We start from the raw sequence: 14,064 nt of genomic DNA, 5'->3' as shown, positions 1-14,064 counted from the left end.
CAATTTGGATACCTTTTATTTTCTTGTCTAATTTCTGCAGCTAGAACTTCTAATATAATTTTGAATAAAAGTGGTTAGAGTGTATGTATATCATCATCTTTGTTCCTGATCTTATAAGAAAAGTTTTTAGCTTTTCACCATTGAGTATGATGCTAGCTGTGGACTTGACATATATGGCTTTTATTATGTTCAGGTATGTTCACTCAATGCTTGCTTTTTATCAAAAATGGATACTGAAAGTTTTTATCATAAATGAATATTGAATTTTGTCAAATGCTTTTTCTGTACATCCATACTGAGATGATCATATGATTTTTTTTAATCATTTTGTTAACGTGGTGAATTGCATTAACTGGTTTGCATGTGTTGAACCATTTTTGGAATTGCAAAGTGTTGAATACATTTTTAGAATAAATCCCACTTAATCATGGTCTATGATCTTTTTTTTTTTTTTTAAGTCTGGCAAGGATTTATTAGGAAGCTTATTAGTCACAGTGAATAAAAAGCCAAGAACAGAAGAAGTGAGATCTCCAAATTCTGCCACTGGGCTTACAACACTAGTTATAAGCTGATAAACATTAAGGATATCCCAAAGGGAAACATATCAAAGTCCCATCTTACACCAACCAGGATACCCACAAACACAGAAACAATGCCATGCTCTCCTCAGACCGCTTACCTGGGCAATAGGAAAAAAAGACCCTCTCAAGCTATTAAGCAACATCAGGAGATTCCTGCTCTTCAAGCTATAACGTGGGACACTTGTGCATGACTGACAACTCCAAGCTGGGCAACTTGACAAGAATGTTGAAAGATGACAGGGAGAAGGAGCAAGCAGGTACAAGTATTTCTAGTTGGAGACCCTCCTGATGGTTAATACAAACACAATGCTGAGGCTTCAAAAAGTTTACTGCAGCCCAGGAATAGTTTCCATTTTAAAAAACAAGTCATAAAATAATCCTGCCACAAAGCAACAAGAGACTTGGGATCCCATGGCCCCATAAACTGGGAAGGCAGGCATTACCCATGGCTGCCAGATACTGACCAGTCCAAGACCCAATTTCTGTAGGGCCCTAGAGAACCACGATTGTTCCCTGCTACCCACACAACCCTTCCTGGAGGTGTGGTACCTTCCACAGGCCAGGTTTCTGCAGCAAACCCCAAAGACAAAGCTTGGCAGAGGCTGTGGCAGCAACTCTCTTTGGAGCCCCATCTCTCTTTGTCCTTCCCAACAGGATGTCATACTTCTTCAATGACACAACGCCTCTATGGGAGTCTTAGCCAGACCTTAGGAAATAAAGTGTGTCTGTGGGGTTACCTGATGGACCCTGTGGTCAGCTGGATTGGCTCATGCTTCATAATTGCAGATGGTCATCTCATGTGAGCAAAGCTCAGTCCATTCTCCTCTCAGGCCAATATAAAAGACCTTTGTGGTATCAGCTCCAAATTTTTTTGAAATATGAATTGAGAGATGACAGATATTTGAAAAATGAGAAATTTTTGTAGCATACTCTAATTCCCCTGTAAGATCCCGGTTCAGACTAAAGGTCTGATCTGGCTCCCTGTCTCTATCATCAAAGGACATCTGTGGAATGTTCCTGTACAGTCTCATCTCAGAGGGGTGTGAGTCATCATCATCTCCCATTATAATGATGCCCTTGAGCTTGACATTGCCAGTACATGGAATATAAAACATAAGCTCTTCATCTGCATCACTTTCAACAAACTTGGAGCAGTCAGTCAGCTCCTCCCATGGCCTAAAGACGCCATGGCCGCTGCCCTCATGGCTCTCCTTGAAGCACTGCGACTGCTCCAGGTCAAAGGGCAGGTACAGGCCGAAGGTCAGGCCGCGCTGCTAGGGAGGCTCCTCCCATTTGGCGGCGCAGTAGCAGCCGTCCCCACTATGGCCATGCGAAAGGGCAACTCCACTGCCCGCGCGTCCCCTCAGCCTGCCACTGCTGCCGCTCCCCACCACTCCTCTATAATCCTTTTAAAGTACTGGTGAATTTAGTTTGCTAAGAACTTGTAGAGGATTTTGCATCTATGGTCATCAGGGATATTGACCTGTAATTTTTTGTGTGTGGCACATTATTTGGTTTTGGTATCAGGATAATGCTGGCCTCATAAAATGTGTTTGGAAGAATTCTGCCCTGTTCTATTTGGGGGGAGAGTTTGAGAAGGACTGATTTTAATTCTTTGAATGTTTGGTAGAATTTACCAGGGAAACCATCTGGTCCTGGACTTTTGTTTGTTGGAAAGTTTCTGATTACTGATTCAGTCTCCTTGCTAGTAATCAGTTTGCTCAGATTTTCTATTTCATTATGATTCAGCCTTATGCTTCCCAGGTGGCGCAGAGCTTGGTAAAGAATCCACCTGCCAAACCAGGAGACACAGGAGACGCAGGTCGATCCCTAGGTTGGTAAGGTCTCCTGTAGGAGGAAATAGCAATCCACTCCAGTGTTCTTGCCTGGAAAATTCCATGGAGGGAAGCCTGGTGGGCTACAGTCCATGGGGTTGCAAACAGTCCAACATGACAGCACACACACACACATAGATTCAACTCAGCCTGAGGTTATGCGTTTCTAGGAATTTATTCATTTCTTCTAAGTTGTCCAATTTGCTGGCATATAATTATTCATAGTAGTCTCCTTTTTTTCAATATTTTTAAAGTTATTTATTTCTTTATTTTGGCTGCACTGGGCCTTCACTGCTGTGCATGGGCCTTCTCTAGTTGCTGCAAGTGGGGGCTACTCATTAGCTGCAGTGCGTGGGCTTCTCACTGCAGTGGCCTCTCTTGGGCTCTGGGTACGCAGGCTTCAGTTGTTGCAGTGCATGGGCTTAGCTGCCCTGCAGCACGTGGACTCTACTGAACCAGGGATCAAGCCCGTATCCGCTGCAGTGGTAGGCGGAGTCTTAACCACTGGACCACCAGGGGAGTCCCATAGTGGTCTCTTAAGATCCTTTGTATTTCTGTGGTATCACTGTCACATTTCTTCTTTTCATTTCTGATTTTATATAATAAAGTCCTCTCTCTTTTTTCTTGTTGAGTCTAGCTAAAGGTTTGTCAGGTTTGGGGGATTTTTTTTTTTAATCTTTTCAAATAATTAGCTCTTAGTTATCAGTATTTTGTCTTTTTAGTGTCTAGTTCATTTGTTTCTGCTTTAATTTTTATTATTTCCTTCTTTCTGACTACTAACCTTGGGCTTCATTTGTTCTTCTAGTCCCTAGAGGTGTAGAGTTAGGCTGTTTCTTGAGATTTTTCTTATTTCTTGAGGTAGGCATTTATTGCTGTGAATTTCCCTCTTACAGCTGCTTTTGCTGCATCCCATAAATTCTGATATATTGCATTTCCATTTTTCTTAAGGTATTTCCTGACTACTTCTTTGACTCATTGGTTATTCAGTAGCATATTATTTAATCTCCTATACCTCCTCCCATAGACACACTGAGTCTACAGCTACATACGGAACAATTTTCTCTTTAAAAAAAAAAAACTAAAGGCTGGCTGGATGACAACACACATCAGGTACACAAGAAGAAAACTATATCACAGCAGTAGGAGAGGTTGGCTCACAATCTTGTCATAAATCCCATGCCCACCATGGCAACCCATAACTGAGAGGGAACTCAACACTCAGAGCTTCTCCCTGAGAAATAAAGGGTTCAAACTCCACATCTGGCACTGCAACTTTTAAGACACACACTTGAGAGATGAACCCCCAAAACACCTAATTTTGAAAACCAATTGAGCTCACGGCCCACAACCCACAAGCCGGAGACAATCAGAGAAACAACTCTTAAAGAGTCAAAATCAGAAACTCACCCCAATGCTCAGCTCAGAGGCAGCCAATTTCCACACTTACAGTAAAGGAGGCTCACCTTTTTACATTAAAACTTTAGCCTGAGGATTTCCCCAGCAGTACCATGGTTAAAACTGAGGTCTCACTGCAGAGGGTCCAGAGGCTCAATCTCTGGTCAGGGAACTAAGATCCCACAAACTATGTGTTATGGCCAAAAGTAAATTTAAACAAACAAACCAACCCACCCTCAGCCTGAAGGGCAAGTTAACACACACATTTAGGAGCCTGCTGCAACACTCTCCAGGGAAGGAGCCTGGTAGGCACCATCTTTGCTCTCTCCTTTACCATGCTCCAGAGAACCGGTATCTATCTCCCAGAAGAGAGCCTTTATATGCATCTGGTACCCCAGGAGGTAACTCTTGATCGTCTGGCTCTGGAGGTCAGAGGAGCTTGTGTTCCTGTTCACATGGAACTGTAGTAATAGGTGTCGCCCAGAAAAGAGCTCATAACCCTGTCTGGCACCATGAATTTTATGACCGCTGCCAGGGAACACTTCTACATCACTTGGCTCTGGTAATCAGAGGCTTAAACTTACTTGTGGGTCCCTCAGGAATGTAACCAATGGAGAAAGAGTTCTTAAACAGTTGCCACCCCTGGGACACAGCAAGAGGCAACAGACCTTTGAGGTCTGTCTTTCTATGAAGGAGGCCTATTAGCTAACCATCCTAACTGGCCTGGAGGCAGGCTTCTAAGCAAACAATACATATCAAGGGGCTGACCATAATCCTTTCCAAAGTTGGGGTTGGTGGTGGGGAGGTTGTAGACACTATCTTAGCACTCATCCTCTGCCAGGCTACAAAGCACCAGTGTCTCTGGAGGGGAGCTTTACACACGTCTGGTATAGCTTCTGTAGCTGACGTCCAAGGGATGCCCCTTGATCATCTGGCCCTCATGGTCAGAGGGGCTTGTGTTCTGGGTCTCATGGGACTGTGGCCATTGGGGAAGGATGGTTCATGGCAGGCCACCATCCTCAGGTGACTGCACAGACGGCAGACCAAGGCACACTCCTCAGTCTTTTTATGGAGGAGACCACACTGCAGTCCTGGAACTTTTGATTGAGTGAAAAGCCTTAAGTCTGCAACACATTAGTAGCCTATGAAGCAGCTCTCAAGGATGCAGGCTGGGGTCTTCCCTGGTTGTCCAGTGGTTAAGACCTCATGCTTCCAATGCAGGAGGCACAGGTTTAATCTTTGGCTGAGGAACTAAAATCCTACATGCCTTGCAGTGCAGCCAAGAAACAAAACAAAACAAAAAATAATGCAAGCTGTAGACATCAGCTTGGAGCCCTTTCTCTGCCTTACTCCAGCTTACCAATATCTTCCCAAAAAGAAGCTCATACACTCATCTGGAGAGAGTATCCTGATTTTTGCAACCGCTGCCCAGAGGACAGATCTCCTGGCTCTGGGGGCCAACAGGGCTTACCTTTGTGGCCCCCCAGAACTGAATATATTTGCATACTTATAAATTTGCTGCCTGAGGGTCTAGCTTCCAGTCAGATTGAATCCAGGTGCTGAACTCCTCTTTGGAACACTATTCTCGGCACAACCTCAACAAATGGGAGCCATTTGCCACTTGTGCAAACACAGAGGTTTGAAAGACAAACAAAAGCTGTGGCAGGGATGAATGAAAAGTGTCACCTCCTACATGAGGCCACTCGTTCGAGACTGGGAGAAGTGGTTGTTTCTTCTACTGTATAGAAACCAACACAGAGAGTCAAGTGGAATGAAGACACAGAGGAATATGTTGCAAGTGAGTTAACAAGATAAAAACCTCACAAAAAATTCTTAAGGAAACAGAGATAAGTAATTTACCTAATAAAGAGTTCAAATTAATGGTCAGCAAGATGTCCACTGAACTGGGAAGACAAATGGATGAAAAGAGTGAAAATTTCAACAAAGAGTGGAAAATATAAGAAAATATACAGTCCATGGATTTCTCCAGGCCAGAGTACCAGCGTGGACACCCCTTCCCTTCTCCAGGGAATCTTCTCAACCCAGGGATCAAACCCAGGTCTCCCGCATTGCAGGTGGATTCTTTACCAGCTGAGCCATAGGGGAAGCCCAAGAATACTGGAGTGGATAGCCTATCCTTTCTCCAGGGGATCTTCCTGACCCAGGAATCGAACTGGGGTCTCCTGCACTGCAGGTGGATTCTTTACCAGCTGAACTACCAGGGAAGCAACAGAAGTCACAGAGCTGAAGAATTATTGCACTGAAAAATACACTTGAGGAATGTCAACAACAAATTCAATGAAGCAGAAGAAAGAATCTGTCAACTTGAAGAAAAGGCAGTAGAACTCACCCAAGCAGAGCAACAAAAGGAAAAAGAATAAACTGCCAACCAAGAATACTCTATCTGGCGAAGTTACCATTCAGAATTGAAGACACCAGAAAATGAGCATAGCAGGAACCTACCTCAACATAATAAAGGCCATATATGACAAACTCCAAGCAAACATTTTTCTTAATGGTGAAAAACAAACTATTTCCTCTAAGATCAGCAACAAGACAAGGGTGCTCACTCTCACCACTATTATTCAATATAGCTTCAGAAGTTTTAGCCACAGCAATCAGAGAAGAAAAAGAAACTAAATGAATCCAGATTGGAAAAGAGGAAACAAAACTTTCACTGTTTGCAGATGACATGATTCTACACATAGAAAAGCCTAAAGGAGCCACCAGAAAATTACTAGAGCTGATCAATGAATTTACAGTAAAGTTGCAGGATACAAAATTAAGACAGAAATCCCTTGCATTCCTATACACTAACAACAAAATAGTCAGAAAGAGAAATTAAGGAAACAATCCCATTCGCCACTGAAACAAAAAGAACAAAATTTCAAGGAATAAACCTACCTAAGGAGACAAAAGACCTGTATGCAGAAAACTTAAGACACTGATGAAAGAAATCAAAGATGACACAGATGGAGAGACGCACCATATCACTGGATTGGAAGAATCAATACTGTGCAAATGACTACACTACCCAAAGCAAGCTACAGATTCAAAGCAATCCCCACCAAACTACCAACAGCATGTTTCACAGAACTAGAACAAAAAATTTCACTATTTGTATGAAAACAAAAAGACTCCAAATACCCAAACAAACTAGAAAAATAAGAAGGGAGCTGGAGGAATCAACCATCCTGATCTCAGACTATACTACAAAGCTATTGTCAGTCAAGACAGTATGGTATTGGCACAAAAACAGATATACAGATCAACAGAACAAAATAGAAAGTCCAGAGATAAATACACATACCCATGGGTACCTTATCTTTGACACGGGAGGCAAGAATATACAGTGGAGAAAAGAGAGCCTCTTCAATAAGTGGTGCTGGGAAAACTGGTCAACCTCATGTAGAAGAATGAAACTAGAACACTTCCTTACACCATACACAAAAATAAACTCAAACTGGATTAAAGACCTAAACGTAAGGCCAGACACTATAAAACTCTTAGAGGAAAACATAGGCAGTACACTCTTTGACATAAATCACAGCAATAACCTCTTTGACTCACCTCCCAGAGTAACTGAAATAAAAACAAAAATAAACAGTGGGACCTAATTAAGCTTAAAAGCTTCTGCACAGCAAAGCAAACTACAAACAAGACGAAAAGACAACCCTCAGAATGGGAGGAAATAAATGCCTGTGAAACAATTGAGCAAGGATTAATCTCCAAAATATATAAGCAGTTGATGCTGCTCAATACCAGAAAAACAACCAACCCAGTCAAAAAATGGGTGAGAGAACTAAAGAGGCATTTCTCCAAAGAAGACATACAAATGGTCAACAAACACATGGAGAGATGTTCAACATCGTTCATTACTACAGAAAAGGAAATGAGGTTATCACCTCACACCAGTCAGAATGGTCATCATCAAAAAATTTACGAACAATAAATGCTGGAGAAGGTGTGGAAAAAAAGGGTATCCTCTTGCACTGCTGGTGGGAATGTAAACTGATAGAGCCACTATGGAGAATTCCTTAAAAGTATGGAGATTCCTTAAAAACTATGAATAAAACTACCATATGACCCAGCAATCCCACTACTGGGCATACACCATGAGGAAACCATAACTGAGAGAGACGCATGTAACCCAATGTTCACTGTACCACTATTTACAATATCTAGGTTACAGAAGCAACCTAGATATCCATCGACAGATGAACGGATAAAGAGGTTGTGGTACATACATACAATGGAATATTATTCAGCCATAAAAAAGGAACACGGTTGAATCAGTTCTAATGAGGTAGATGAACACAGAACCTATTATACAGAGTGAAGAAAGTCAGAAAGAGAAAAATAAGTATCGTATGTTAACATGTACATATGGAATCTAGAAAAATGGTACTGATTAAGCTATTTTCAGGACAGGAATAGAGATGCAAACATAGAGAATGGACTTTTGGACACGGGGAGAAGGTGAGGGTGGGACGAACTGAGAGAGTAGCAATGAAATATATATATTATCACATGTAAAACAGCTAATGGAAAGTTGCTGTGTCACACAGGGAGCTCAACAAGGTCCTCTGACAACCTAGAGGGGTGGGATGGGGGTGGTGAGTGGTGAGGGAGGGGACATATGTATACTTATGACTGATTCACTTTGTTGTATGGCAGCGGCCAACACAATATTGTAAAGCAGCTGTCCTCCAATTAAAAATTAAAGCAAAGAAAAAAACTGAAATACATATATGTAGACAATTGCTTCAAGAGAAAAAAAAAAAAAAAGAACTGAAGGAGAGAGTTTTCTAGACAAGCAAAAGCTAAAGGGGTTCCTCACCACTAAACTGACCATACAAGAAATAAGAAAAGCTAAAGGAATTTCTTTAAGTGTGGACTACTATAACTTTAAAAGTATAGAAGTTATTTAGCCACTGGAAATTTGAACATTGGACATTCGATACTTTTAAATAAGATACACGGTGAAATATTTATTGATGAAATAATAAACTATCTGGGATTTGTTTCAAAATATGATGGGGGGAAGCAAGGGCCAAAGAAAAAACAAGAAAGGGCATGAGTTAATAGTGCTGGAGTTGGATGATGGGTTCATGTGGGATCATCATATTGTCTACCTTTCCTTACATCTGGATATATTCAAATAACAACAAACTTTGGTGCTTCCCTGCTGCTCAGAATATAGTCCAAACTCCTTAATAAGACATAGAAGGCCTCTCATACTCTAACCCCAAGCTGACCATCGTAGCTTATTTACCTTAAGGCACAGACATTCATTGTTCCCTGTACAAGCCACATACTTTTATATCTTTACACTTTTGCTCACATTGTTCTCTCTTCCTTATCTCCTGAATGAAATGCATGTCCTGTTTTAAGTCCCAGCTCAAACGTCACCTCAACATGAAGCATTGAGCACCTCAACGTGAACCTAATTCCTTGTTTGAGACAACCAAACCGCTCCCCACCCCCCGCCTTAATATTAATACTTTGTTCTTGCCAGCTGTACAACAACGAGATGGACTGCTCCTGAACTATTAATAAGATGACTGCAAAACAATGAGTTCCTGCGGTAAGTGTATCAATTTGAGCATCTCAAGGGCACGTCTCACATCCTTTGTATTTCAGCACCAAGGACAGTATCTGGCACATTCATACTGAGTGAAAATTAATCTACACTTAAATATTCAAAGTTGTTGTATACTGGCAGACTCTCACACAATATATGCAATTAGATTATATACTTGGTAAAGTCTTTGCTTTTAATTCTCAAGCCATTCAGGCTAAAGAATTTTAAAAATGTATTCTTCTAGTGGCTCATTTCTCCTACTCAACAAGTTCACTGATCAGTGCCATCGAACCTAACAAAATCTGTACCTTTGCCATCCACCTTTAGGTTCCACTATTTTAACTGAAAAGCACAAAACTGGGACACATGACGTTAGAGGACAGAATTTTCTAATAAAATTATAAGCCAGGTGATGAGGGCAGACTATAGAATCCAGCAGACCTGGATCTAAATCCTACCTCTAATCCCAGGTGAATGGCCTTGGGGAAGTGACATAACTTTCGAGGCCTCAGTTTTCTCATCAGTAAGATGAGTAATAATAATTATCTCATAGGCTTTGTTTTGGCTGCACTGTGCAGCATGTGGCGTCTTAGTTCCCCAACCAGGTGTTGAACCCACAGCCCCTGCAGTGGAAGCACAGAGTCTTAACTACTGGACTGCCAGGGAAGTCCCCCCTCATAGACTTCCTGAAATGCAAAGTCGCTCAGTCGTGTCCAACTCTTTGCAATCCCATTGACTGTACAGTCCATGGAACTATCCTGGCCAGAATACTGGAGTGGGTAGCCTATTCCCTTCTCCAGGGGATCTTCCCAACCCAGGGATTGAACTCAGGTCTCCCATACAGCAGGCAGATTCTTTACCAGCTGAGTCACAAGGGAAGCCCAAGAATACTGGAGTGGGTAGCCTATCCCTTTTCCATGGGATCCTCCTGATCTAGGAATCGAACCAAGGTATCCTGCATTGCAGACAGATTCTGCACCAGCTGAGCTACCAGGGAAGCCCATAGGCTTCTTAAGGAGCTCAAATGAGATACTTTAAGCAAAATATTTAATCTGACACATTAATAAGGCTGAATAAATTTCAGATATTATTACTTTTAGAATGAGAAGAACAATACCTACTTCATTCTGTTGGCAGTAGATAAATAATTAACATACAACACCCCACAAAGTCTAGCACATGATATACACCAGTACCTAGTATTAATTTTTAATTAGGCCCTCTGAACAATTAATCTCTTCTGTTCTCAATAAGTAAATAAACACTTTTCAGATTTTAAAAAAACACTTTGAACTGTAAACTTCACATTACACAATTTCAAACCTCCTCTCATGTTTATAATCATGGTCAAATTTGTTTCTATGAAGCTGTGATTCATGAGCCCTAAGTTAGGCAATTTTTTTTATCTATGAGAAGAGGAATTGGTGTACTTCATCTCCAGGGTATCTCTGAACCTTAATCTTCTCTAATCTCATGCCTAACAGCAGGATTTCAAAAATATGAATGGCTTGGCTTCTATTTAAAAAACAAACAAAACTGAAAGGCAACCAGGATCACCTTTTATCACTCTGAAATTCATACATCACTACTGATATTTACTATATCTTTTCATTTACTAGGAAACCCACATCCCTTTACTGTCACTGTATCTCTGTAACTTCAGTGAAGGAAGGTAGGCATGAACCACCAGTCTGGAGTGTTCATACGCAAAACATACACAGAGGTTCCCACAGTACAGTGAGACTGCCAGAACTCAAGCAAAAAGTGGATGGTATGCTGGAACTAGCATATGAATTTACCTACTCTCATCATTCTGGTGTTTTGTATCTACCAGTAATCAAGGATTAAGTAGCACTTTTCAAATCCTGCCCATAGTCATTTGGCATTGAAAAGTAGTTCAGCACTGAAAAGCAGCAGATCCAAGCCAAATTTTAGGATTAAGAGTTAAATCAAATGAGAGTATCTGAAACTTTATAAAGTCTCAATCTGACAGAATGAATACTTCCTCTTTGTTACTCAAAGTTTATTTAGAAATTTAATACAAGGTATACCTAAGTCCCAAGTGAAGATAATACTGGCCTCCAGCTCAATCTTAGGAGAATCATGTTATTAGATGCAACAAGGTAAAAAAATTCTTTGTTCCAAATTTACTTCAGATAACATCAAATTAATTCCACACTTGAGACTGAATAAAAGAACATACTCTCTCCTGACTCAATTAAAATCTAAAAGGGCTGAAGTGATATATATATATATATACACGTATATTCTCAGGCACGCGTGCGTGCTAAGTCACTTCAGTCATGTCTCTTTGAGACCCTATGGACTGTAGCCCACCAGGCTCCTCACTTCACGGGATTCTCCAGGCAAAAATACTGGAGTGGGTTCCCACGCCCACCTCCAGGGGATCTTCCTGACCCAGGGATCCAATCTGCATCTCCTGCATTACAGGCAGTTTCTTTACTGCTGAGCAACCAGGGAAGCCCTGTGTATTCTCATAACTCAATACAATTTTACTGTGTGAAAATCAAGGACAAGCAATCAAGGAAACAGGAATTTAGCAAACAAAAAAAAGTGAAACCAACGTTGGTCTTGGTATCTTCGTATCTTCAAACTTCATATCTCTTCCTTGCTAATTAAACCTCCAGTATCTCCTCCCTCATCCTCAGTCTCAGCTGATAACTATGCTCTTCACTGAGATAAACAATCAGAAGAGAACATCTACAAGCTCCCACTACCTAATCTACATACTTACCAGCATCCGTATCCATACACACTTACGACTATACCTTCACTTACTACTATAATTCAAGTCTATGCACTAACCAGGAACAATATCATCCCCTGCTCCCTAGATCCCATTCCTTCTCACCTACTCAAGAGCACTGCTCCCACAATTCTTTCTTCCCCCTTTAAATTATCAATTTTTCTTCTCTATTGGAACATTCCCATTAGCAAACAAATATATTCTAGTATCTATCAACTTAAAACAAACTGTCCCCAACCAACTTCCTCGAACTACTCAAGCAAAACTCCTTGAATGAGTTACCTAAATTCCTTGTCTCTCATTCCAGGCCTACCATTCACTCTTAATCACCCTCTCTCCAATCGTGACACCAACACTGCTTTATTCAAGTCATTGAAGATATCTGTGTTGTAAAACCCAGTGGACAACTCTCACCCAGAATGATTTAAGTATCTCTGGTAAAAGGGATCTGACTGCTCAACGATTCCAACTCTGGGGGGGGTGGTTCCTCACACCACCACCAAGCAACACTGACATCAGTCAGGGGTCCTACAATTCAATTCTGACACCCTCTACCTGGGGATAGCAGATTAAGGCCTTCTCCCATAAAACCAACATCCACTTCAGATACCAATTACAAGCCCAAGTTGCTACCTGTGCTTTGACCAACTGCCTATATAAATCAAAAGGTTCTCATGACCCCCTTTTTGGGTTTGCTAAAGCAGCTTATAAGATTCAGGAAACCTACTTAATCACTAGATTACTGACTTTTTACAAAAGATTGAACCCCCTTTTGTCTTCTTATGGAGGCTTCATTACATAGGCAGAATTAACTCATTCACTGGCCATTGGTAACTGATTCAACCTCCACTCCTTCCCCCATCCCTGGATACCAGGAGGTGGTACAACTGAAAGTCCCACCCCTCCATTCATGCTTGATTCCCCTGGCAACCACCACCCCCTGTCTTCAGTGCTTTCCCAAACTCACCTCATTAATAAAAACCCTGTGGAAAGGGGCTTGTCAGGAAAAACAAGAGACCCATTTCACTTTATGCCTCTGAAGTCATAAACTGAGACGAAACACCAAAGATGATGACAAAAGAAGCTCCCAAATCTATGGCTCAGGAAATTCCAAAGGTTTTGGGAGCTGTAAGCCAGAACCATGGACAAGCCTCAAATAATGGTCAATTTTTCTTTTTTCAAAAGTAAATGTGAGCACACACTTGACTTCTATTTGACTCCTTTTAACTAAAACATTAAAATGCTGCTGCTGCTGCTGCTAAGTCGCTTCAGTCGTGTCCAACTCTGTGCGACCCGATAGATGGCAGCCCACCAGGCTCCCCCGTCCCTGAGATTCTCCAGGCAAGAGTATTGGAGTTGGGGAGCCATTGTCTTCTTCAAAATAAAAGATAATTAAACTGTACCATTTCAATCATAGTTTGTGGTTCGTGGGACCTTTGTCACTTTTAGGAAACACAACCTGAATTGATTAGGAGTAAAGTACCATAGTGTGGACAATTCACTTTCAAATGATTGAGGGGGAAAAAAGCATATATATTTATAGACAGCTAAAATTATGAGTTCAGCTGATGAGTCCAGCTGAAGGACATTGTAATATTCTTTTAACTTTCCTATAGAATTGAAATTTTTCAAAATTGAGGGGAATATTTCATCCATTAGCACAAGGGCCACTGCCCATGCCACCAATCATCACTATGTAGTTATATACATAATTGTGTACCATCATTGTGCTTTTGTTTGGTTATCATGTCCCAATGCAAAGATTCCTACACTAAGGATGAGGAAATTACAAGTCAAACTATGAATACTATATGCATTTTTCTGGGAACATGTTTTGTGGCTTTCATCAGACTCTCAAAGAAGTCTGTGACTCAAATTTAAGAATCACTGACCTAAAGGGCA

At 41.2% G+C, this 14,064-nt stretch overlaps 1 protein-coding gene and 1 pseudogene across 3 annotated transcripts in view; both read right to left on the bottom strand.

The window, feature by feature from the left end:
• Positions 1-14,064, bottom strand: part of MRPL22 (mitochondrial ribosomal protein L22) — a 34,874-nt gene that overhangs the window by 16,900 nt on the left and 3,910 nt on the right. The window lies entirely within an intron of this gene.
• LOC129641253 (PITH domain-containing protein 1-like) lies at positions 441-12,156 on the bottom strand (annotated as a pseudogene).

Source organism: Bubalus kerabau, chromosome 1 (genome assembly GCF_029407905.1).
Source record: "Bubalus kerabau isolate K-KA32 ecotype Philippines breed swamp buffalo chromosome 1, PCC_UOA_SB_1v2, whole genome shotgun sequence".
Taxonomy (NCBI): domain Eukaryota; kingdom Metazoa; phylum Chordata; class Mammalia; order Artiodactyla; family Bovidae; genus Bubalus; species Bubalus kerabau.
Note: the sequence above shows the minus strand (reverse complement) of the source record. Positions and strands in the feature narration are given on the sequence as shown.